General features: G+C 45.8%; 1 protein-coding gene across 1 annotated transcript in view; it reads left to right on the top strand.

Moving 5' to 3' along the window:
- Positions 1–23,700, top strand: part of LOC138258627 (adenosine deaminase domain-containing protein 2-like) — a 239,768-nt gene that overhangs the window by 90,301 nt on the left and 125,767 nt on the right. The window lies entirely within an intron of this gene.

Raw genomic sequence — 23,700 nt, 5'->3', positions numbered from 1 at the left:
CTTCCAGACCCTAGTTCAGAAGAAACAACCGCACCCAGCAGCTTATACCAGACCCTTTCACAAAGGCAAGCTTGGAAGGCAATCTAAAGAAACTACACGTAGGCAATGACTGTCTTCAGCCAGTTATCTCCCGCTCTTCCATTACAGTCTTTCAGGGAATATTAAAACATCATATTCATCACTGGTGTCAAATAAACAAAGACAAATTGGATGCTAGATGTAATTAAATTTGGACACCTCTTAGAGTTCATTCAGATTCCCCCAATAACACCACCACCCCAGGTTCGACAAAGACATCTTCCTCTGCTCAGCGTAGAAGTGGAGACAATGTTGAGCAAAGGAGCAATAGAAGTTGTACCCTATTCCCAGAGGGGGAAAGGTTTCTGGTCCCGCTTCTTCCTCATTTAGAAAAAATCTTGCTTATGGAGGCCAATCCTAGACTTGCGAGAGCTAAACTAATACCTCAAAAAACAAACATTCCGGTTGGTCACGCTACAAGACTTCCTGCAACTTCTGAACAGAGCAGACCATATGACTTCCTTGGACCTTCAAGATGCCTACTTCCATATTCCCATTTACCCAACACATAGGAAGTTCCTAAGATTTGTGGTGGACCAGCACCACAAATCTTCACCAAATGTTTGGCTGCAGTCACAACCTACCTGAGACAAAAGACGCCAGATTTTTCCTTACCTAGACAACTGGCTAGTGAAAGCTTGTGACGTCCAGTCAGCATGTAAGTCAAGGGGACCCTATGCCTTTTCGAGGACTTGGGCTCCCTCTCAACCGGGAAAAGTCACTACTTCAACCTTCGACACGGATAGCCTTCCTGGGGGCTATATTGGACACGCAACAAACCAAAGCCTACCCAACACTGGACAGGCAAAATAAGCTAATCTCCCTAGTGAAACGAATCCAAAGAAAAAAGTATCTTTCAGTTCGACAGTACAAATCCTTACTAGGGATGATGTCATCTTGTATAAATCTCATTCCCCACTGTCGACTTCACATGCGTCCTATTCAAGAGGAACTAGACAGGCAATGGAAACAAGTGCAAGGATCCTTCGACGACATGATATGCATCACTCCGCTCATGATCGCTTCTCTCGATTGGTGGACAGCTCCCAAAAACATTTCGCAAGGTCTGCACTTCTTACCACAGATTCCTCCATTAACCGTAACAACGGACGCATCAATGACCGAATGGGGGGCATGCCTACAGGACCTTCGAGTAAGCAGCAAATGGCCCCCCTCTTACCATGTTTTTCGCATAAACCTTCTCGATCTCAGAGCAGTGTATTATGCTTTGCAAGCCTTCCTCCCAAGAATTCGAGGATCCGCAGTGCTTGTCAGGACGGACAATACCACCACAATGCACTATCTCAAAAAAGGAGGAAAGCGTTCCCACCTACTGTCTCAAGAAGCGAAGACCTTTTGGAGTTGGTGCATTCAACACTCAGTGCACATAACAGCGGAGCATGTCCCAGGCCTTCAAAATACCATTGCGGATTCGTGGAGCAGGTTGAAAACATCTCCTCACAAGTGGGAGTTAGACCAGTGGACACTGGATGGACTATTCTACCAGTGGGAAAAGCCGAATCTGGATCTCTTCCCAACCTCCCAAAACACCAAATACCAATATTACGCAAGTTGGCATCACCAACTAGGATCTTGGGGGGGATGCGTTTTCTATTGCATGGTCAGGGATTTATGCATACACATTTCCTCCAATTCCCCTCCTCACAAGAGTATTCAGGAAAATAATGTCGGAACCCTGCCAGATAATTCTAATAGCTCCAGAGTGGCCACGTCAACCTTAGTACCCAGAGTTACTCCTACTATCTTCATGTCCACCCACCAGGATGAAACCAATTCCAGAGTTGCTCACCATCAACCAGGGGCAAGTAAGACACATGGATCCCAAGTCTCTGAGCTTATCGGCATGGCTCCTGAATTCAATGATTTCAGCAGCTTAGACATACCAAGTGATTGTAAAGACTTACTTGCTTAAAGCACGGGCAGATAGCACAAATAAAACGTATTGCCTAAAGTGGAAGCGATTTTGTTTGTGGTGCGAAGCCATGAATATACACCCTCTCCTGTACCCCGGAAAAAGTCTTACCATACTTCTTGCAGCTAGCACGCTCCGGGCTTGCCGATGCATCCATCAGAATCCTTCTAGCAGCTATTTTTCGGTATAGGAGAATACCAGGCAAACCATCTTTATGTTCGCAGAGATTGGTAAAGCAATACTTGAAAGGTCTCTTCAGATCCTTTCCTCCAGTGAAAGCCCCCCTCCAGCATGGCAACATAACATAGTCCTTGGCCAGCCCATGAAGGAACTTTTTGAACCCATTCATAGGGCGGACATCAAGTACCTCACATGGAAGGTGGTTCTCCTCCTCGCCCTTACTTCTGCACGAAGGTTAAGCGAAATGCAGGCTTTCATGATGCAGGAACCTTTCTTACAATTCACAAATGATAGTTATTGCGCGCACCAATCCTAAATTCATCCCAAAGGTACATTTGGATTTTCATATTGAGTCAGTAGTACTGAAGTCATTCTTCCCAAACTACTACTCCGGAGAGGTCCTTGCATTCACTCGATCTAAAATGATGCATCAAATTTTATTTGGACAGAACGAAGTCCTTTAGAAAAATTAACCAGCTATTCCTAGCCTTCAGTACCCCTCGAAAAGGACACCCTGTAACTAACCAGACTATTTCTCGATGGATTAAAAATGCGATCATTTTTTGCCACCAGAAAGCAGGTAGACCATTGAATACGAGTGTGTGAGCACATTCCACCAAAGCAATATCCACATCCTGTGCACTGTTCGCAGGTGTTTCAATACAGGACACCTGTCGTGCTGCAACGTGGAAGACAGCACATACTTTCATGCAGCACTATTTTCTGGATACAGAGTCACGCCAAGAAGCAGTGGTTGAACAAGCAGTCCTTAGAAATCTATTCCAATGAAGGTGAGCCAGATCTTCTTCTCTCCATCCACTTGTATTGGCTTATGTCACATTTTCTATAAAAGTAATAACTTTACGCTCTCTAGACTCTGAACACAAGCAAAAGGTTCTGAGAATTTTTCACACTCTTTCATATATATAATAATAGTATGTTGATGTTGTACACGTAGAAAATGTGTTACTCGCTGCTTGCTATTCTGATTCAAGCATGTGAATCTATGAAAGTTCCAATACTGGAATAAGAAATAAGTTACTTACCTCTAACTGTTGTTCTCCAGTATTGGACACTTTAATAGATTCACATGCTACCCATCCACCTCCCCTGGGGAGCCCACCTTCATCTTCTCAGTAGTATCTATATTACAGCACCAATGCTTGGAAAATCTAAGGTAAGTCAGCTCCTCACAGGAGGGTTCTAGAGGGTGGTGTGATCTGATTGGTTGGCATTAGAGTTTGGTCCTTTTTTTACAAAACAACTGTGATATGTTTCTAAGTTTAAGGCCTAATGCACTTAATCTTTATATGCAATTGGGCATAACTTCTGTATTACACCGGGGGCTCATCTCGACGACTGGGAAGGGTTCAAGCATGTGAATCTATGAAATTGTCCAATACTGGAGAACTCAGTTACAGGTAAGTAACTTATTTCATGTCCTGCAGGATGTTCGTGCAACAAGATCCACTCTTTGACATTGCTGCCTCACTTCAAGGACTCCCTCAGAGTAGTGACAGGCTCATCCGTGCCTTGGATAATGTTGTGAAATGTTGCCAAGACCTGATAAAGACCCACAAAGATGAACTCAGAAATTATAGGGAGCAGAGTGGAAGACAACTTGACTTGGCCTTGAAAGTGATATGGGGTGGGAGGGGAGAGAGAAGTATTCCAAAGTCTACTTCCACTGACAATAAATGCAGAAGTCTTTACACAGATATCGGCACACTCATCTGCACAGCCACCGGCCCCACCTGTACAGCCACCGGACCCACCCGCAGAGGTAACTGGCAGACATGTATGCACACCTGCCAAAAGTACCTTAATTGGCGTGGTTCCGTAGTCTGAGGGCTAGGAGAGCTCCCACATGACTACAAAAGCTGTTTGACTCTGCGTTTGTTTCAAATAAGTCTATACTGTTCACAACCTCTCACCTGAGTTGACTTGGATATTAAAAAATATATATAAACTTCTTCCAGTTGTAGTACACATTTTCTGTTTTTAATGGTTCCTGCATATGAACCAGTAAGACACTAGTTTACATGCCAATATATTAACACTGTATGCTAAATACCAGCACATTCAGATGCAAGCAGATTGAATGCAACTAATGTTATGCAGAGAAAAGTGATTTATGTCTTATCTAATTTTTACAGATTTAAAAGAATGTACAAAACATACAAATAACTTAATATAATACACAACAGTCAGATGGGATTGAAGAAACTAACAAATAACATTTTGAGGCAGAACGGTAAAGGTAGGTTAGAAGAGGTTGGGCAAAACAAATCTGGAAGCATCAGGGGAGACAGTCTATATACAAAGGTGGAAACAAATGTCCAAATGTAGCCCTGCAAACCTCTACAGTTAAAATAAATATAAATGTCCGACCCCAAAACACATATCTGAAAACAAGGGTCCTGGTTTGGGGGACAGTCACTGGCCATCTTCGCTCTCAGTCTTGACGATTTGAGCAGTAAAAGGGGAAGCACTAAGGGCAGAGAAACTTGGGGACCGGACTACAGTAGGCTGGGTGAGTTTTGGAGCAAACATTGAGATAGATGCAGACAAGTAGTTGATGTAATCAGTTAAGGTTTGCAGCTGCAGAGAGACAGTCTCTTGAAGCTTTCTGACTTCTTCCATTAAGTGCTTGATCTCCCAAAAGATCTGTCCCCGAGCTTCTGCACGTTTTGACATCAACTCGTTGACTGCAGCTACAGGGACAGGCTTAAGAGATACCAGTCAATTCACTCACCCTACTACACACACCCATTATCTGAGAGATGTCTGAAAGGAGAGGTTGGTCCACCCCTACTATGCACGCCTGTCATCTGAGAGAGGTCTGAAAGGAGAGGGCAGTCCCTCCTCCCACTACTGCGCACACCTGTCATCTGAGAGAGGGGTCTCAGAGTGCAGTTGCTTCCTGTAGACCCTACTGTGTGCACCTGTCATTTGAGAGAGGTATGCAATGAGGCCAGTCTTCCAAAACACCCTGCTATGCACGCCCATCATCTAAGAAGGAGAGGTCGCCAAGAAGAGGCCAGTCCATCCACTTACCATACTACGCACACCCGTCATGTGAGAGGTCTGAAAGGAGAGGCCAGTCCCTCCTCACACACCACTATGCACATTTGTCATCTGAGAGAGGTCTATGGACACCATCTGAGAGACAGAGTGCAGTCTCAAGGGTCAGTCCACCCCACACCCTACTAGACACACCCGTTGTCTAAGAGAGAGATCTGAAACTAGAGGACAGTCCATCTCCCACACCCTGCTTAGTGGGAAGGTCTGCCACATTTACAGGAACTGAGGAGATGGGCAATATAAAGTGGATTATTGTCTTGTTCCACTGTATTATACGAAGACCTAATTTATTAGAAACAATTTGCAAACTGTACACCCTTTCTTGTTATGTTACAATAAAAAAGCATTCTTGTGGAATATTATACAGTCATTCTACCATATGTATACTCAAATAATAATGCACTTTGAAAACGCACCCTAGAAGTCCACTGAAATCCAATGAAAAAAAACAAAGATTAAAGTAACGTTATGATTAGGTGAATTTGTTAGTAAAAACATTGATGTTTTGAACAAAAGAAAAACTACTGAAATTCACCAGTTAGTTAGCAGCGCTAAACTTCTAGCTGCAGATTCCTTAGCTTTGAAATTCCCAGGCTTCCGACTGGATCTGGAAGATTTTTGCATGAGCTGTACCCCTGCCCACCATCGGGTGGCTTTTTTCGGTTCCGCCACTAGTCTGCAACGGAAGCAACATTTTTGATGTTTTGTTAAATATTTTTTTCAATTGTGTTGAATGACCAAGCAAGGTAGGTTTTATACCATGTGGCAACCTTTCACCGTGCAGTGTCTGTGACAGACCCTGGTCTGTTTGTGATTCCTCAAGTATTACCACAACTCTGGTGCTCAGACTGCCGGGCCATGGCACCGACCGCTTTTAAGGAGTGGTCCTTTAAGCTGCTTGAGGCCCGGCAGTCAATGCCACTTAGCGTGACTCCTCGGAGGTCTCGGTCCCAATAGAGGAGACAGTTGCAGGACTGCTACAGGAGCCCAAATCCTCTTTATCCCACTCAGTCATCGGGACACTCCGAAGAGGCACAAGAAGTTGAAGTGTGCCGGTGTGACGACTTGGGAACAACTGACCCCTTTAGATTGCTTTCGGGCCCCGTGGAGTCAGAGGTGCCCCCATTGGGTTCCGCACTGACTGCTATGGCCATGGCTCTGATGGGGTCTTGGATCAGATCTTGGATCTAGACCAGTGCCAGTTGTGCCAACATGACATTCTCCGGTCCCGATGGCGCAGCCCCATTCTCATCCTCCACCACTGAGTCAGAATGGTGTCCATTGACTCCGGTGCCAACAGGGCCCATTGGTCCTAGGTTGTTGCCTGGGCGTTTTTGGAGGAGCCAAGCGTAGGGGAGGAGTGTAACTGGATCCTTTAGAATGCCAGTTGGAGACATCTTTTGACTGGTATGAGGAACCGGGTGATGACAGTGGACTGGACACATCTCCAGATACTGGTTTGCTTTGTCCACCTACCGTGGCTAAGGAGGAGGGATGCATTGGTGGTGAAGAGGGCAGCGGAGGTCCTCGACCTCTAACTACCCTCTGTGGTGGTCAAGACAAACCTCTTGGAAAAAAAGTGCTTCAGCCTGGAGCTTCCTCATCGGAACGCTTGCTCCCATTCAATGAAGCACTGACATATGTCCTGCTAGGGACGTGGTCCAAGCCCAGCAAAGGGGGTCCAGTGAACAGGACAACTGCCCGCCAGGTGACCCAAGTTTCCTCACCCTATAGACCAATTCTGAGAGCTCGGTCCAAGCCTCAACTTTCCAAGCCATGTTCCCTGACGCTCCTCCGGAGAGGGAATCCAAAAGGCTGGATACCTTGGGAAAGAAAATGTTCTTCCACCAGACTAGAATTGCAGTCTGTTAACACTGCATGCCTTTTGGGACATTATTCCCACCATCTGTGGTATACGATTGTGCAAGTGCTGCATCGTACACCCTGGAGGAGGCCCGAACCGTCCTTTCCCAAGCAGTCAAGGGTGGCAAAGATTAGGTGTGAATTAGACAGGACAGGCTCGCTGGGCAGAGTGGTTTCATTGACAGTGGCTCTTAGGGGCCACGCCTGGTTGAGAACATCTGGTGTTTCAGGGGCTGTCCAGGTCAGTCTCATGGACGTGCCCTTCAATGCGACTAGTCTTTTCAGAGAGAAGGCAGACTCAGCACTGGAGTGCTATAAGGGCTCGTGGGCTCCGGCCAAGTCCTTTGGCGTGTCAGTGACTCCACATCCCCGGTGTGCTTTTTTGGCTTCAGAAGGGACATACCACAGTGCCAACCCTATGCCAGCTGCTGTCCTGCTCAAGCTTTGCGCAGACATAGTGCATTCCTGCCTCATGGGTCAGGTAGCCAGAAATCGTCCACTACCAACACCCGCGGCTCCTGCTGCCTATAAGCCCTCCTGGTCTCCTAATAAGCGATCATGGCTGTTCTACTGGTTGGAGAATAAGTCACCTTCTTCCCAGTGGCAGTCTAATACATCAGACAGGTGGGTCCTTCAGATAATTTGGAGGGGCTAATTCCTCCAAGGACCCGTCCCCCCGAATTTTCCCTCTATATTGGCTTTTGTAGGATGATCTATTGTTACTCTGAGAAAAAGTTACGGGTCTAGGGAGCCATAGAAATTGTACCAATGTCAATCTTCCCCTATCTCGACGACTAGTTGTTGAAGGCAGGCTCGCCCCAGGCAGTCCTCTTCACACCTCTAGACTAGGGCTGACCTCCTGCATTCACTGGGGTTCAGTATAAACTTACCAAAGTCGCATCTCATTCATTCTCAGATACTCCTTTCTCCTTTTCATCTGGGCTGTTCAGGACACAGTGCAGTCTCGGGCTTATCCGCCTGAGTGGGGAGTCAAGGATATTCAGGCTATGACAGATGTTTTAGCCTCTATCCTGGATTTCAGTGAGAATGACTCTGAGGCTGGTGGGCCTCATGGCCTCATACATCCTGCTGGTGACACATGCCAGATGGCATGTGCAGGTGCTGCAGTGGAACCTGAAGTTCCACTGGGCACAGCATCAGGGGAATCCCTCCGACATGGTCCAGATCTCTGAGGGAACTGCGCAGGATCTGAGGTGGTGGTTAACAAACTGCAATTGGGTTAGTGGTAGATCCCTCTCCCTTCCCCAGCCAGATCTGACAGTGACTGATGCATCACTCCTGGGATGGGGTGGCCACCTGGCAGAGGCGGAGATCAGAGGCATCTGGTCTGCGGCAGAGTCCGAACTCCACATCAATCTGTTGTAGCTCCAGGCGATCAGACTAGAATTTAAAGCATTTCTTCCGTCCCTCAAAGGGAATGTAATGAAGATGTTCACACGGACAACACTAACTCCATGTGGTACTGCAATAAGTAGGGCTGGGTGGGGTCGGGACCTCTTGTCAAGAGGCTCTGGGCCTCTGGACATGCTAGAACAAAAGGGCATTTCCCTGGCCTTTCAACATCTGGGGTGGGCTCTCTGAACGTCAGAGTGGACGAACCAATCTGCCAATGCTTGGTTGATCACAACTGGCATCTCCATCCGGAGATGGCGCAAGGTCTCTTTCAGCAGATGGGAGAGCCTTGGCTAGATTTGTTCGCCTCCGCATAGAACATGCAGTGTCAGCAGTATTGCGTGTTGGAGTTTCCAAGGCAACAAAAGCACACAAACACAAGTGATAGCCGGAATGTGGAACCAATCAAACATTCACCCCAGTCACAGATCTGAGTTTAATCCATCAATTATTTTGCTCATTATGCCACCCCGGTTTGGACCCAGCCATATGCATATCAGTCTTGACCCTGTCCCCATGGGAACAGTCCAGCCCGAACTGCCAGGGCGAGTCCTCTCTTGGACAGGAAACAAGCATACTGTGGCCGGTTTCAGGGTATCACCCTTCATCAGCCAGGCTAGCTTGAATCCAGTGGCATAGTGAGTTTGGGACCCACGTATGGGCATACCTTGTGCACTTAGGGCGACACAAGCAAACAAACACAAATGATGGACGGAATGCGGAACCAATCAAACATTCACCCCAAGTCACAGATCTGGGTTTAATTCATCAATTATTTTGCTCACCATGCCACCCTAGTTTGTACCCAGCCATATGCAAATCAGTCTTGACCCCTTTCCCCATGGGAACAGTTCAGCCAGAACTGTCAGGCCAGGTCCCCATGCCACTGGAGTCAAACTAGCCTGGCTGAGGAGAGGTGATACCCTGAAACCGGTCCCAGGATGCTTGGTCCAGCCTAGGGAAGACCTGACCTGGCCTGGCAGTTTGGGCTGGACTGTTCCATGGGGAACAGGGTCAAGACTGATTTGCATATGACTGGATCCAAACTGGAATGGCATGGGTAGCACAAAACAATGGATTTAGACCTAGATCTCTGTACTGGTTGAATGTTTGACATAGTTCATCATTTTGTACATCACTTGTTCTTTTTGAGGAGTTTCCAAGGCGACACTCACTCGGTGAGGCCTTTCGTCTTGAGTGGAGCTCCGGTCTCCTGTATACCACTTCTGTCCAGAGTTCTCAAGAACGACCAGGCCCAGGTAACCTTTGTGGGTCCGAACTGGGATCCTGAGCTATTTAACATGGCCGTCGATACTCTGATCAGACCGCCCCTTTGGGAGGATCTTCTGTTGCAGCAGCAGGGGAGGGTTCTCAACCCAAACCTCTCCAGTCTCCGCCTCCTCGCGTGGAGAATGAGCAGCTGTAGTTGAGAGCTTTTGACCTTCCGCCAGAAGTCTGTAACATCATCTTGGCAGCCAGGTGTCCCTCTACCAAAACTGTATACCCCTGTTATTTGAAGAAACTTGTATCATGGTGCACAGACAAGTCTGACCACCCTCTCGTCCCCCATCCACCACCCACAACCCTCCGCCCCTCTTTCTGAGATTCTATTATTTATACGTTTGTTGGCCCAGCAGGGTTCATCTTTGAGCAATATCAAAGGATTTTTTCTGCAATCTCTGCTTTTTTTTTTTTTTTTCTTTTTTTTTTTTTTTTTACATCTGCCTGATCAGCCTTCTTTGTTTAAACCTATTGTAAATGGGTTCCTTAAAGGCATTACTCATGGTTCCTCCTTCCTCATTCATTAATCCCCAATGGGATTTGAATTTGGTTCTGACGTTCCTGATGTGTGCTCCCACAATTGTCCTCTCAGTCATCTCACTTTGAAAACAACCTTCCCTGGGACCATTAAATATTCCTGTAGGGTGAGTGAGCTGCAGGCATTGTTATCTAAGCCACCTTGCCTGCTTTTGACATAACCCCACATCCCTCTAAGAAGGAGGAGACTCCCCTCCGCCTGGACCCAAAAAGAGCGTTGGCATTCTACCTTGATCATACCAAAAAGTTCTGGGTGGTTGATCAACTCTTTGTTGGTTATGTATGTGCGAAGAAAGGGCGGGCAGTGCAGAGAGAACCATCTCCAGATGGGTCCTACTCTGCATTGAACTGTGCTAGGCGTTGGCTAAGATGTCACCCTCTGCGGGATGCATGCTCATTCTACCAGAGCTAAAGCTGCAACCACTACTTTAGCATGCAAAGTTCCGGGCCTGGACATCTCTGGCGACAACGTGGGCATCTCTGCACCTGTTTGCCAGACACTACTACCTGGACAGTAAGGTCCCTGGGGACGGACACTTTTTGCTCACTAAGTCCTGAAGGTCTTTCTGGTGTGATCTTGATTCGCAGACCCACCTCCAGGGGTGGTGCTGCTTGGGTTTCAGTTCTAAGGTAAGAAATCTGCAGCTAGATGTCTATCAGGTGGACAAGTTACTTACCTTTGGTAATGCTTTATCTGGTAGAGACAGTATTTAGTTGCAGATTCCCTACCGACTCTGGGAACTGATTTCTAGGGACAGGGACTCCCCTTTCAGGGCTCGAGTTTTGACACACCAGTGGTCCGTGTTTTTCATGGCGCTGCACTTCTAGTGTGTAAGTTGTGAAAATAAATTGACGTCAGCACGCCGGGGTGGCGCTTATATAGAACCTGTGACGTCCTATCTGGTGCGGACACCGTTGGTGACGGACGCAGAGCCAATCAACGTCACCTACCGGCTTGCGGGGTACTGCTCCAGAAAAATCTCCGGATCCGGACTGATGCCTGGGGAAAATCTAAGGTAAGGGATCTGCAACTAGATATTGTGTCTATCAAATAAGGTGTTATGGAAAATAAGTAACTTGTCCATCTAATCCTGTTAACTTAATTTATCAATGTATGTTCAGTGACTAAGTGGTTTGATACAAATAAAGTGTGTCGATAGTAGGGCATTAGGTACGTAACAGGGCTTGAGTATCCAGAGGAATTTGGTGTTCCCTGAACAGTTATATAAAAATTGAACACCGTGTGCAGGATAGGTTACCCTTTCATCTGTGGTTGTGGAGAAGTGTGGCTCAATGGTTAGAGCGGCAGACCCTGAAGCAGAGATCTGGCTCAAGACCAGGGTTCAAGTCCCGCTTCGGCAGGTCTTGGGCTCAATTCCCCTTGACCAGATAATTCTCGCCTCGGTGCCTAATCTAATTCATGGGTCCCACTCTGCAACTCTGGGCAATAGCTAGCTTAATCTCCACAACGGCCCCAACAGCGCTTGGATGCCTGGCTTCACCCTGGGGGTGCTCAGGAGTGGACGCCTCACAGGGAAAAGCCAGGAGGGGTTCCATAGCGGTATGAGTACAGCGCCTTGAGACCCTAACGGGTGAGTAGTGCGCTATACAAGTGCTAATTTACATTTAATCAACATGAACTCTGCTACCCATGAAGTGTATGGTATAGGGAAACTGTTGCAAATAACTAAAGTTTGCTTTACCGATGAGGATCATATGTATGATAGCAATAAAGACACTTTATATTCTGAGCTATTTTGCACTTTTGTAGCTCTGATGGTATACCCGTTTCAAAGAGCAATGTGTACAAAAGAAGCTTGAGTAATTTTGCCTTTTAGGTCATAAACAGTGCTTTGCGGTGAGGGCAAGTTAGTGCTGCTAACTATAACTGGTGATTTTTTTGTGGTTTTGTTTTTGGTTCAAAATCTTCAGATTCACTCAACTATAACGTTACTTTAACGCTTGTTTTTTCAGTGTGTGTAACTTATATGTATGTGTCTTAACAATGTACACCGAATGAAAAGAAGCAATACATATAGTTGACATTGTAGCATCTTAACCTAATAATGCATATCCTGTGCTGTCCAATATATTTACAGTGTTTTATATGTAAAAAAAACTCAACTTGTTCACAATAGACAATATTCTTCAGACATTTGAAGTCTGTTTACACTTTAAATTCAGTTCATAAAGTGTGTGTGGATTTTTGGGTCTAACGTCCTATCTGTAAATGTCATCAGATCTACGTATACTAACGTGTGTGGAGATTCTGCAGTAGGAGCAGAGATCTCTGCATATAAAAATAAAATAGGACTTATGGAGTTGTAAAGCCCTTAGCGTAATTGTTGTTTTTAATTTAAAGTGTAAATTTACAAAAACTAACTTTAGTTATGAGAATCAGACCCCATGTTAGCATTTATTGAACTGTGGATATTTATATATATATTATGTATTACAGTAAAGTAACGTGATGTCAGCCTTGTCAAAATTAAACAAATAATGGTTAAGACAAACCAAAGTAACAAATCATACTTGGTTCAACATAGTGACATCACATAGCAGTGAACATGTGTAAGTGAGAAAACTGTATAGTATCGCTTTAGAAAAGGTCCTTGTGTAATCAGTGATGCATCTCCCACTATTTCTGATAGGAAAAGTGCTTGTAATACAGTTATTTAGTCATTGCCTGTAGCTTTTAATATCTAGGTATATTCAGACATTGGTATATAGGGTCAAAAATATAATTAGTTAGTTATAATTAGGACATAGGAAAAGCATTTTGTTTTGCCAATAACTTTAGTGCCGTTTGACTAATCTTCATGAATTTTTCAAAACTAGTACTCACCTGAGTTCAGCTGCTGTGTTGAATGTTTCGGGGTGATTCGTCAAGGGAGGGGCCGAGAAAAAGAATAGGGGGCTTGCGGTCCCAAAATGCATTTTCTGAATGCAGCTTCACATGGGGATTTTAGACACAACTACAGCCCGAACCGGTGGTTGGAATGTCACCAAATAAGTTGGGGTCCCTGAGGCCTAAATTGGCCCGGGAGGGGGTTCTGCATAGCCCCACTCCCCTTTTAATAATTGGACGGGCCTGAGTGGGGAGGGTCTCGGGCTGAAATCGGCTTGGGGAAGAGGGAGGGTGTCCCATGCCGTGCCTTCCCTTGCAGTATTTGGCTGGGCTGAGAGGGATAGGGTCCTGGGAGGCTGAAATCAGCCTGGGAAAGGGAGGGCTGTGCTCCTCCTCTATTTTAGTAATTGTCCAGGCCCAGTGGTAGTAATTGTTAAGGCCTGAGGCGGGGGGCTGTGTACCCCCTTTCTGGGTTGCCTACATATGGTGGGTGGGTGCTTACGGGGTGTTGGCTGCAGGTCCTGTCCGCAGGCCAGGTCCTGTGGCCAACCCCCTGCTGCGCATGGCCAATGGCTGTGCTTGGAGCAAGTTGAATGCTGGCAGTTTGGGAGGGGGAGAGTTGGGGGGGAGGCTCGGCTGCAGGCTCTGTGGCAAATCCCCGCCGCACATGGCCGAAATCCATGCATGGCGTGGGACCAGATTAACATAAGGTCATTCAATATTACTTAACGTTTAAAAAAATATATATATAAAATTTAACTAAAGAACAAAGGTTACCTGGACGTTCTAGGTGGAAATAGAATTTTAAAAAGCATTGAAATTCACTTAAAATAAATTCATCGCCCTGGCCATGCACTGCTACTAATTACTCCCCATATTACATCAGTAATGACTTTTTCTATAACATCATTTAAAATATAACTGCAACATTTGCAAAAAAAAACTATTGATGAGAAAACTGCATGGTGGGGGCGCAAGCATGAGTTATCGTTTCTTGAATGAGGCATAGCTAACTGTTGATTTTCTATGGTTTCGTGTGTGAAAAATCTAGACCTAACTGTAACGTCCCTCTAAACTTTTTTTTTTTTTTTGGTGGAAAATATTTGTGTGCGTATGTTTGTTTCTATACAGATACATAAATATAAGATTTGAGTAAGAGGGAGAGAAAATCCTAATACAAAACTTCATATTGCCATGCTGGGATTTCCTTCAAGGAGAAGTTTCTGATACCAGTATTTGGTTAGTTCTTCTCTGGAGGTAGATTCCCCACACTAAATCACACTGCTCTGATTGAATGAGGTCCGGCAGAATAGCTGGAGTCTCTTTACACACATTGTCTGTCCCTAATGTGAATAGTGGGCTGATGTGTATGTGAACCTTCATGCCACGTTGATAACTGTCAGTTCACTTGACCCTCTGAAAACCAGGAGGGATATTATGTATCCTAAATGTTTGTGGCATGAACCAACAGTCTGAGACAAATTTGGCCTGTTTGCCATACTGCGGAACCTCAATACACTGTACCAAAGAGGCTGATTTACACCACCTTGGGTGATGCCATCACTCCCTTCAGATTGCCATAGGGCAAGTATGGGTTACTGGGGGACAACCGTGTGGGTTGAGGCCTTTTACTTATGTTGTTCCGCGGCCTGACCTACTATAGATCCTGCACCAAAGGTCCAAGTACCAATTCATCAATTAACTCTTAAGGTTTGCCTGGTCTAAGCACTCAGTCTCCCTGCTTCTCGTAACACATCCAAACTGCCTACTTGACAGATCACAATTTTTGAAGCCTCAAGCTTCCCCACCTATAGTATAGTATCTTTCCAGGCACCATATGGGATTTAGGGTCTGAATTGTTGAACTTTCTGTTGGGGGTTTGATTCCTTTTTAAGTGCCCACTCTGTCCGGTCTTCTCATTGAAAGAAGTCTTTCATAGCAGAAGGGACTCCAAATACGATCGACCTAGAAAACAGGCCATGGGAGTGGCTAGAGTTCACACCTGGATGTTGTCGGATGTGTTGTGTGTGTGTGTGTGTATTTATATTAGCCCAGGGCCTCAAGCCTACTCTTCATGATACTTTTAACAGCCCTGTCTCCTTCCAGAAATGTGGCCAGGACCCTTCTTTGGGATGTCTCTCTGGATAAAAGAAATGTATTGGATGAAGCCTGGCTCTCCTTTCTCCAGTGTGTCCCACACCGATCAGCAATACACAAATCTGTCTAGAGGATTCTTCTACCTCCTCAGGTTACACTATTCTGGGTCTCCCAAATTGGAACTTAGAGTTCTCCATGTAGTGTACTGTATATAGCCACTCAAACACCCTGCAAATTCACTCACCTCATAGTATTGCATTATTCCTCTATTGTAACCTTCAGAGGCACAATTACACCCGTTGCAGGTACATCACTTGTGGACTGTTCAGGGATACACACAAAACCAATGTAGTCCAATCGTGCGTTCAATAAGTGAAACTGTAGGCCTCACTCCTACAGTTTCACAACACTGGTTTAAAGGACCTGTTCACTCCTGCTGATTTCTACTTGGTTTTCTGTCACCACAGCCCTTGTGCTGCTTAACTCCTGGTAAAGTGCAGTAGCCTTTCGCCATTTTGAGGTTTGTGTTTTGGGTGCCCCTCTTGCTCCAACAAGACTGCAATCTATGAGACAGGCCAAAATCTCAGCACACAAATGATTCATGTTTGTCTATGACAGCAAATCTGCATTAGGGATCCAGACCTTACCACGGTTGTGACACTGAGGGTAATGGTGTACGTTCATTCTCATGCAGAGGACTCTTGCACCATAACAGGTAGGTTTGTTAATCACAAAGCAGCTAAAAGTGCTGCCTTACCTTGCATTGTGGAACCATTCCATGGATATAGTATTGGTTTTCACTAGTATCTACTCATACATTGTGCCACAGTTCCATATTTACACATTTATGGAAATAAGTAAATTAAATTATAACCATTTTTTGAAGTCTCCAATGTTGTCATCTTGAACACATTTTCATCATTGTTGGTCTTTCTTTTCTCTTTGTGCATATAGTGCAGTCACTATCACACAGAAAGAGCACAATGGCTCAAGAGTTGTCCTTTACAGGACAGGATTGCTTCCTGCACTAAAAACACATTGCGCACAGTAATGCTGGCTAACTTGCACCATGGCGAAGGGTCTGTACCGTTGCTCTACTTGCTCTCAAGAGCAGCAGTACAAGGCGACAACATATACTATACAATTATTTCATTTTTGACCTTCTCTTTTCCCTTCCTTTCACACAACACATCAAGTTGCCTTGCTACATTGTGTTGGCTCAGTGGTTGCTATCCTTACGCCTTGCTGTTTGACTAAGAGTAGCTTCTGAGAACTGTATTGCATTGCTCTCTCCGCCAAACTTGAGGTCGTGCTCCCTCATTTAGACTTACCCATAGCTTGACTATGGCAGCCAAAGAGTACTCCGTCACCACCGCTCAAGGAAAAAACAGTTGTAACAAACTATGAAGTCCTGTCAGCATTCTATTTGTGGGCCACCCCCTAAATTACAGTTAGTGCACAAATGGGTACTTTTGAGTAGGCATCACCCCAGGTAAAATGTGATAGTAAGGGCCTGTGAAACAGGGAACATGTGGCACACCACATAACACCAAAATGCCATCATCCTCATCATCATTTTTATTCCATGAAAAATTACCAATTTGTGCCATTGCATCATTTGCAGGAAACCATTACAATTTACTGATTAATTGAGGTGTATCACCATGATGGCTGCTGTTGACAGTGCAAGAAATATCCACTGGGCCATGTGGCCACAAAATTTGAGGAAGCGATAGTGAATCATGGCAATGGAGTTTTTTTTTTTTTCTTCTCTATCTCTCCATTGGACCAATGTAGTGAAAGCACATCCTGTAACATCCCTAATCATGGCCTACCTTTTAGCCCTTGGGAACAGCATTTAAGTTGCCTACAGTAGGAAAGGTTTACAGCGTTGTCTCACGATGGAATTTCTGAGTGGAGTGTTAAATGTCCACCAATCCTTATTGATACACTATCCATCCAAATAAGAAGTAACCAAACTAGCAGCTCAAGCAAAAAAAGTTTTGATCAACTGATCACGCACCTGCATACCCTGACCACTGCTTCTAACATCACCCAAGTTTTCAGGATTTGGGGGTTGGTTATTGTTCAGAGGTATGGGTAAGCCCAGTCATATGGCAACATGTTGCAACACACAACAGGCTATTACTATATTGCATTCACTTGCAGGGGAGTACAGGGGCACCCCCTTGTACAGTCAAGATATCTAAAATGTGACTCAAGGAGACTAAAAGCATTCTATAATGGCTTGTGTACGAATGAGGGCCCTATTGTACCTCTGCTGAGAAACTGTAGTAGGATGTCTATAAGGTGTGAGGAGATTGGGGAGAGTGCATAAGCAGCATCACGTGCAGGAGAAAATAAGTGTTCGATGGCATGTGTAGCTGCAGATACACATGTTGTGCATAGCCCGCCATCTGGTGTTGGGTCAGAGTGTTACAAGTTGTTTTTCTTCGAAGAAGTCTTTCGAGTCACGAGACCGAGGGACTCCTCCTCTTTTGCTTCCATTGCGCATGGGCGTCGACTCCATCTTCGATTGTTTTCTTTCCGCCATCGGGTTCGGACGTGTTCCTTTTCGCTGCGGGTTTCGGAACGGAAAGATAGTTAAAAATTCGGAAACTTACGTCGGTATTGTTGCGTTCGGGATCGGGTTAGATAGAATCGACACCGAATCGAATCGTGAAGAGCTCCGGTAGCCCTTCGGGGTAATTTCGATCCCCCGTCGGGGCCTGGTCGGCCCGACCGCGTGTAACATCGAGGCTGATGGAACGGACCCCGTTCTGATTCTGTCCTAAATGCCACAACAAATACCCATATACAGACCAACATTTGGTCTGTAACCTGTGCCTGTCGCCCGAGCACAAGGAAGAAACTTGTGAGGCCTGTCGTGCGTTTCGATCCCGAAAAACGCTCCGTGACCGGCGAGCCAGAAGATTACAGATGGCGTCCACGCCGACAGGACACCGAGAGTTCGAGGAACAAGGAGAAGAAGAGGAAGCCTTCTCTATCCATGAATCGGACTCGGAGGAATTCGACGTCCACGAAACAGTGAGTAAGACGTCGAAGCCAGCACACAAGAAAACAGACAAGGCCCAGGGGACGCCACTGCCAACAGGCCATGGCTCAACCCATAAAGTCGGTGACCGGCCATCGGCACCGAAAAAGGCCGAACTAGTGCCGAGATCGTTCGACTCGGGTCGAGACACAGGCACGCAGCAATCTCGGGACCGAGAAAGTGCTGCCGACAAAGATCGACGCCGAGACAGCGGAGCCGAAGCTGCTCGACGCAGAGACAGCGGCACCGAAGAGGATCGACGCCGAGAAGTTTCGACTCCAAAAAAGAGAAAAGTCGCCTCGGAGCCGAAAACAAGTAAGGACATAGTTTCGGTGCCGAAACGACCTGCAACCGAGCCAACTACCAGCTCCTATTCAGAGGAGCAATCACTGTCCTCTCAATTGCGCAAACATAGATTCGAGGATGAGTTACAGTCCACTGACGTAGACCACACTCAAAAGCGGATCTTCATACAGAGTGGAACAGGGAAGATCAGCACCCTTCCCCCTATTAGGAGAAAAAGGAGACTTGAGTTCCAAAGACAGGAACAAGCACCACAAACAAAAGTGGTGAAGAAGGTAACTCCGCCACCCTCTCCTCCACCTGTAACTCACATATCACCGGCACAGACTCCGTCACACTCACCGGCTCACACCACCATGAGCCAAGATGACCAGGACGCTTGGGACCTATACGACGCCCCAGTGTCAGACAACAGTCCGGAGGCGTATCCTACCAAGCCCTCACCACCAGAGGACAGCACAGCGTATTCACAGGTGGTAGCTAGGGCAGCAGAGTTCCATAACGTGTCGCTACACTTGGAACCTGTCGAGGATGACTTCCTTTTCAACACCCTCTCCTCCACCCATAGCACCTACCAGAGCCTGCCTATGCTCCCAGGAATGCTAAGGCATGCAAAGCAAATCTTCAAAGAGCCTGTCAAGAGTAGAGCAATAACACCAAGGGTGGAAAAGAAATATAAAGCACCGCCCACAGACCCTGCTTTCATCACCTCACAACTGCCACCAGATTCAGTTGTAGTAGGGGCAGCTCGCAAGAGAGCCAACTCTCACACATCAGGCGATGCACCACCCCCGGATAAAGAAAGCCGCAAGTTCGACGCAGCCGGAAAAAGGGTCGCAGTACAAGCTGCAAACCAGTGGCGCATCGCTAACTCTCAAGCGCTCCTAGCGCGATATGACAGAGCCCATTGGGACGAGATGCAGCACCTCATCGAGCATCTACCCAAAGATTTACAAAAAAGGGCGAAACAGGTGGTTGAGGAGGGACAAAACATCTCCAATAACCAAATACGCTCCTCTATGGATGCAGCGGACACAGCTGCAAGAACAATTAACACAGCAGCAACCATAAGAAGGCACGCGTGGTTACGAACATCTGGCTTTAAACCGGAGATACAGCAAGCGGTGCTCAATATGCCATTCAATGAGCAACAATTGTTCGGACCTGAAGTGGATACGGCAATTGAGAAGCTAAAAAAGGACACTGACACTGCCAAGGCCATGGGCGCACTCTATTCCCCGCTGGGCAGAGGCTCTTTCGGCACCTTCCGCAAAACAACCTTCAGAGGGGGGTTTCGGGGTCAGGCCACACAAGCCAGTACCTCACATTCAACACCGTCTACCTACCAGGGACAGTACCAAAGGGGAGGCTTTCGGGGCCAGTACAGAGGAGGACAATTCCCTAGAAACAGGGGAAAATTTCAAAGCCCAAAAACACCTGCAACCAAACAGTGACTCACAGGTCACTCATCCCCTCCACACAACACCAGTGGGGGGAAGAATAAGTCAGTATTACCAATCTTGGGAGGAAATAACAACAGACACTTGGGTCTTAGCAATTATCCAACATGGTTATTGCATAGAATTTCTCCAAATCCCTCCAAACATACCACCAAAAACACAGAATATATCAAAACAGCATTCAGACCTTCTGGAAATAGAAGTTCAAGCATTACTGCAAAAGAACGCAATAGAACTGGTACCAGGTACACAAATAAACACAGGAGTTTACTCACTGTACTTTCTAATACCAAAAAAGGACAAAACACTGAGACCAATCCTAGATCTCAGAACACTAAACACCTACATCAAATCAGAACACTTTCACATGGTCACGCTACAAGAAGTGTTACCATTGCTAAAGCAACAAGACTACATGACAACCTTAGATCTCAAAGACGCGTATTTCCACATACCGGTACATCCCTCGCACAGGAAATACCTAAGGTTCGTATTCAAAGGAATACATTACCAATTCAAAGTATTGCCGTTCGGTATAACAACCGCACCAAGAGTCTTTACAAAATGCCTAGCAGTAGTAGCTGCACACATCAGAAGGCAGCAAATACACGTATTCCCGTATCTAGACGATTGGCTAATCAAGACCAACTCACTGACAAAGTGTTCACACCACACAGATCAGGTCATACAAACCCTCTACAAACTCGGTTTCTCTGTCAACTATGCAAAATCACACATTCTGCCGTGCAAAGTACAGCAATACCTAGGAGCAACAATAGACACAACAAGGGGAATAGCCACTCCAAGTCCACAAAGGGTTCAAAATTTCCTAAAACTTATACAAACCATGTATCCAACACAAAAGATACAGGCAAAGATGGTATTACAACTCCTAGGCATGATGTCCTCATGCATAGCCATTGTCCCGAACGCAAGACTGCACATGAGGCCCTTACAACAGTGCCTAGCATCACAATGGTCACAAGCACAGGGTCACCTTCTAGATCTGGTGTTGATAGACCGCCAAACATACATCTCGCTTCTATGGTGGAACAGTATAAACGTTAAACAAAGGGCGGCCTTTCCAAGACCCAGTGCCACAATACGTGATAACAACAGATGCTTCCATGACAGGGTGGGGAGCACACCTCAATCAACACAGCATCCAAGGACAATGGGACGTACATCAAACAAAGCTGCATATAAATCACCTCGAACTGCTAGCAGTTTTCCTAGCGTTAAAAGCATTCCAACCTATCATAACCCACAAGTACATTCTTGTCAAAACAGACAACATGACAACAATGTATTATCTAAACAAACAGGGGGGGACACACTCGACACAGCTGTGCCTCCTGGCACAAAAAATATGGCAATGGGCAATTCACAACCACATTCGCCTAATAGCACAGTTTATTCCAGGGATCCAGAATCAACTTGCAGACAATCTCTCTTGAGATCACCAACAGGTCCACGAATGGGAAATTCACCCCCAAATTCTAAACACTTACTTCAAACTTTGGGGAACACCTCAAATAGACTTATTTGCAACAAAGGAGAACGCAAAATGCCAAAACTTCGCATCCAGATACCCACACAGGCAGTCTCAAGGCAATGCCCTATGGATGAACTGGTCAGGGATATTTGCGTACGCTTTTCCCCCTCTCCCTCTCCTTCCATATCTAGTAAACAAATTGAGTCAAAACAAACTCAAACTCATACTGATAGCACCAACATGGGCAAGGCAACCTTGGTACACAACACTGCTAGACCTATCAGTAGTACCCCACGTCAAGTTACCCAACAGGCCAGATCTGTTAACACAACACAAACAACAGATCAGGCATCCAAACCCAGCATCGCTGAATCTAGCAATCTGTCTCCTGAAATCCTAGAATTCGGACACTTAAACCTCACACAGGAATGTATGGAAGTCATAAAGCAAGCTAGAAGACCATCCACTAGACACTGCTATGCAAGCAAATGGAAAAGGTTTGTTTGCTACTGCCATCATAATCAAATTCAACCATTACACGCATCTCCAAAGGATGTAGTGGGTTATTTACTACACTTACAAAAATCGAACCTGGCCTTCTCTTCCATTAAAATACACCTCGCAGCAATATCTGCATACCTGCAGATTACCCATTCAACTTCACTATTTAGGATACCTGTCATTAAAGCGTTTATGGAAGGCCTCAAAAGAATTATACCACCAAGAACACCACCTGTTCCTTCATGGAACCTCAACATCGTCTTAACAAGACTCATGGGTCCACCTTTCGAACCCATGCATTCTTGCGAAATACAATTCCTAACCTGGAAAGTTGCATTTCTCATCGCCATCACATCTCTAAGAAGAGTAAGTGAAATTCAGGCGTTTACAATACAAGAACCTTTTATCCAAATACACAAAAATAAGGTAGTCCTAAGAACCAATCCTAAATTTCTACCAAAGGTTATTTCACCGTTCCACTTAAATCAAACGGTAGAACTACCAGTGTTCTTCCCACAGCCAGACTCTGTAGCTGAAAGGGCACTACATACATTGGACATCAGAAGAGCACTAATGTACTACATTGACAGAACAAAAGAAATCAGAAAAACAAAACAACTGTTTATTGCATTCCAAAAACCTCATACAGGAAACCCAATATCAAAACAGGGTATAGCCAGATGGATAGTTAAGTGCATCCAAATCTGCTACCTTAAAGCAAAAAGGGAGCTGCCCATTACACCAAGGGCACACTCAACCCGAAAGAAAGGCGCTAGCATGGCCTTCCTAGGGAATATTCCAATGCACGAGATATGTAAGGCAGCCACATGGTCTACGCCTCACACATTTACTAAGCACTACTGTGTAGACGTGCTGTCCGCACAACAAGCCACAGTAGGTCAAGCCGTACTAAGAACTTTATTTCAGACTACTTCCACTCCTACAGGCTGAGCCACCGCTTTTGGGGAGATAACTGCTTACTAGTCTATGCACAACATGTGTATCTGCAGCTACACATGCCATCGAACTGAAAATGTCACTTACCCAGTGTACATCTGTTCGTGGCATTAGTCGCTGCAGATTCACATGTGCCCACCCGCCTCCCCGGGAGCCTGTAGCCGTTTGGAAGTTATCTTCAACTTTGTACATTTGTAAATATATTATTTAAACCTTAGTTGGTACATACTTATTCACTCCATTGCATGGCCACTATTACTAACACACACAACTCCTACTTCACCCTCTGCGGGGAAAACAATCGAAGATGGAGTCGACGCCCATGCGCAATGGAAGCAAAAGAGGAGGAGTCCCTCGGTCTCGTGACTCGAAAGACTTCTTCGAAGAAAAACAACTTGTAACACTCCGACCCAACACCAGATGGCGGGCTATGCACAACATGTGAATCTGCAGCGACTAATGCCACGAACAGATGTACACTGGGTAAGTGACATTTTCAATAATTAGTACGTGGTCCTCTGTTGAATGAAGAGAAACGTATGTATGGCTACTTGCATGCAGTGTTTACTACTCATCCTACATACGTAATTGTATCGGTCAATTGGTGTGGTTATG

Source organism: Pleurodeles waltl, chromosome 9 (genome assembly GCF_031143425.1).
Source record: "Pleurodeles waltl isolate 20211129_DDA chromosome 9, aPleWal1.hap1.20221129, whole genome shotgun sequence".
Classification (NCBI taxonomy): Eukaryota; Metazoa; Chordata; class Amphibia; order Caudata; family Salamandridae; genus Pleurodeles; species Pleurodeles waltl.
The sequence above is the reverse complement of the archived record's forward strand: the minus strand, read 5'-3'. Positions and strand labels throughout refer to the sequence as shown.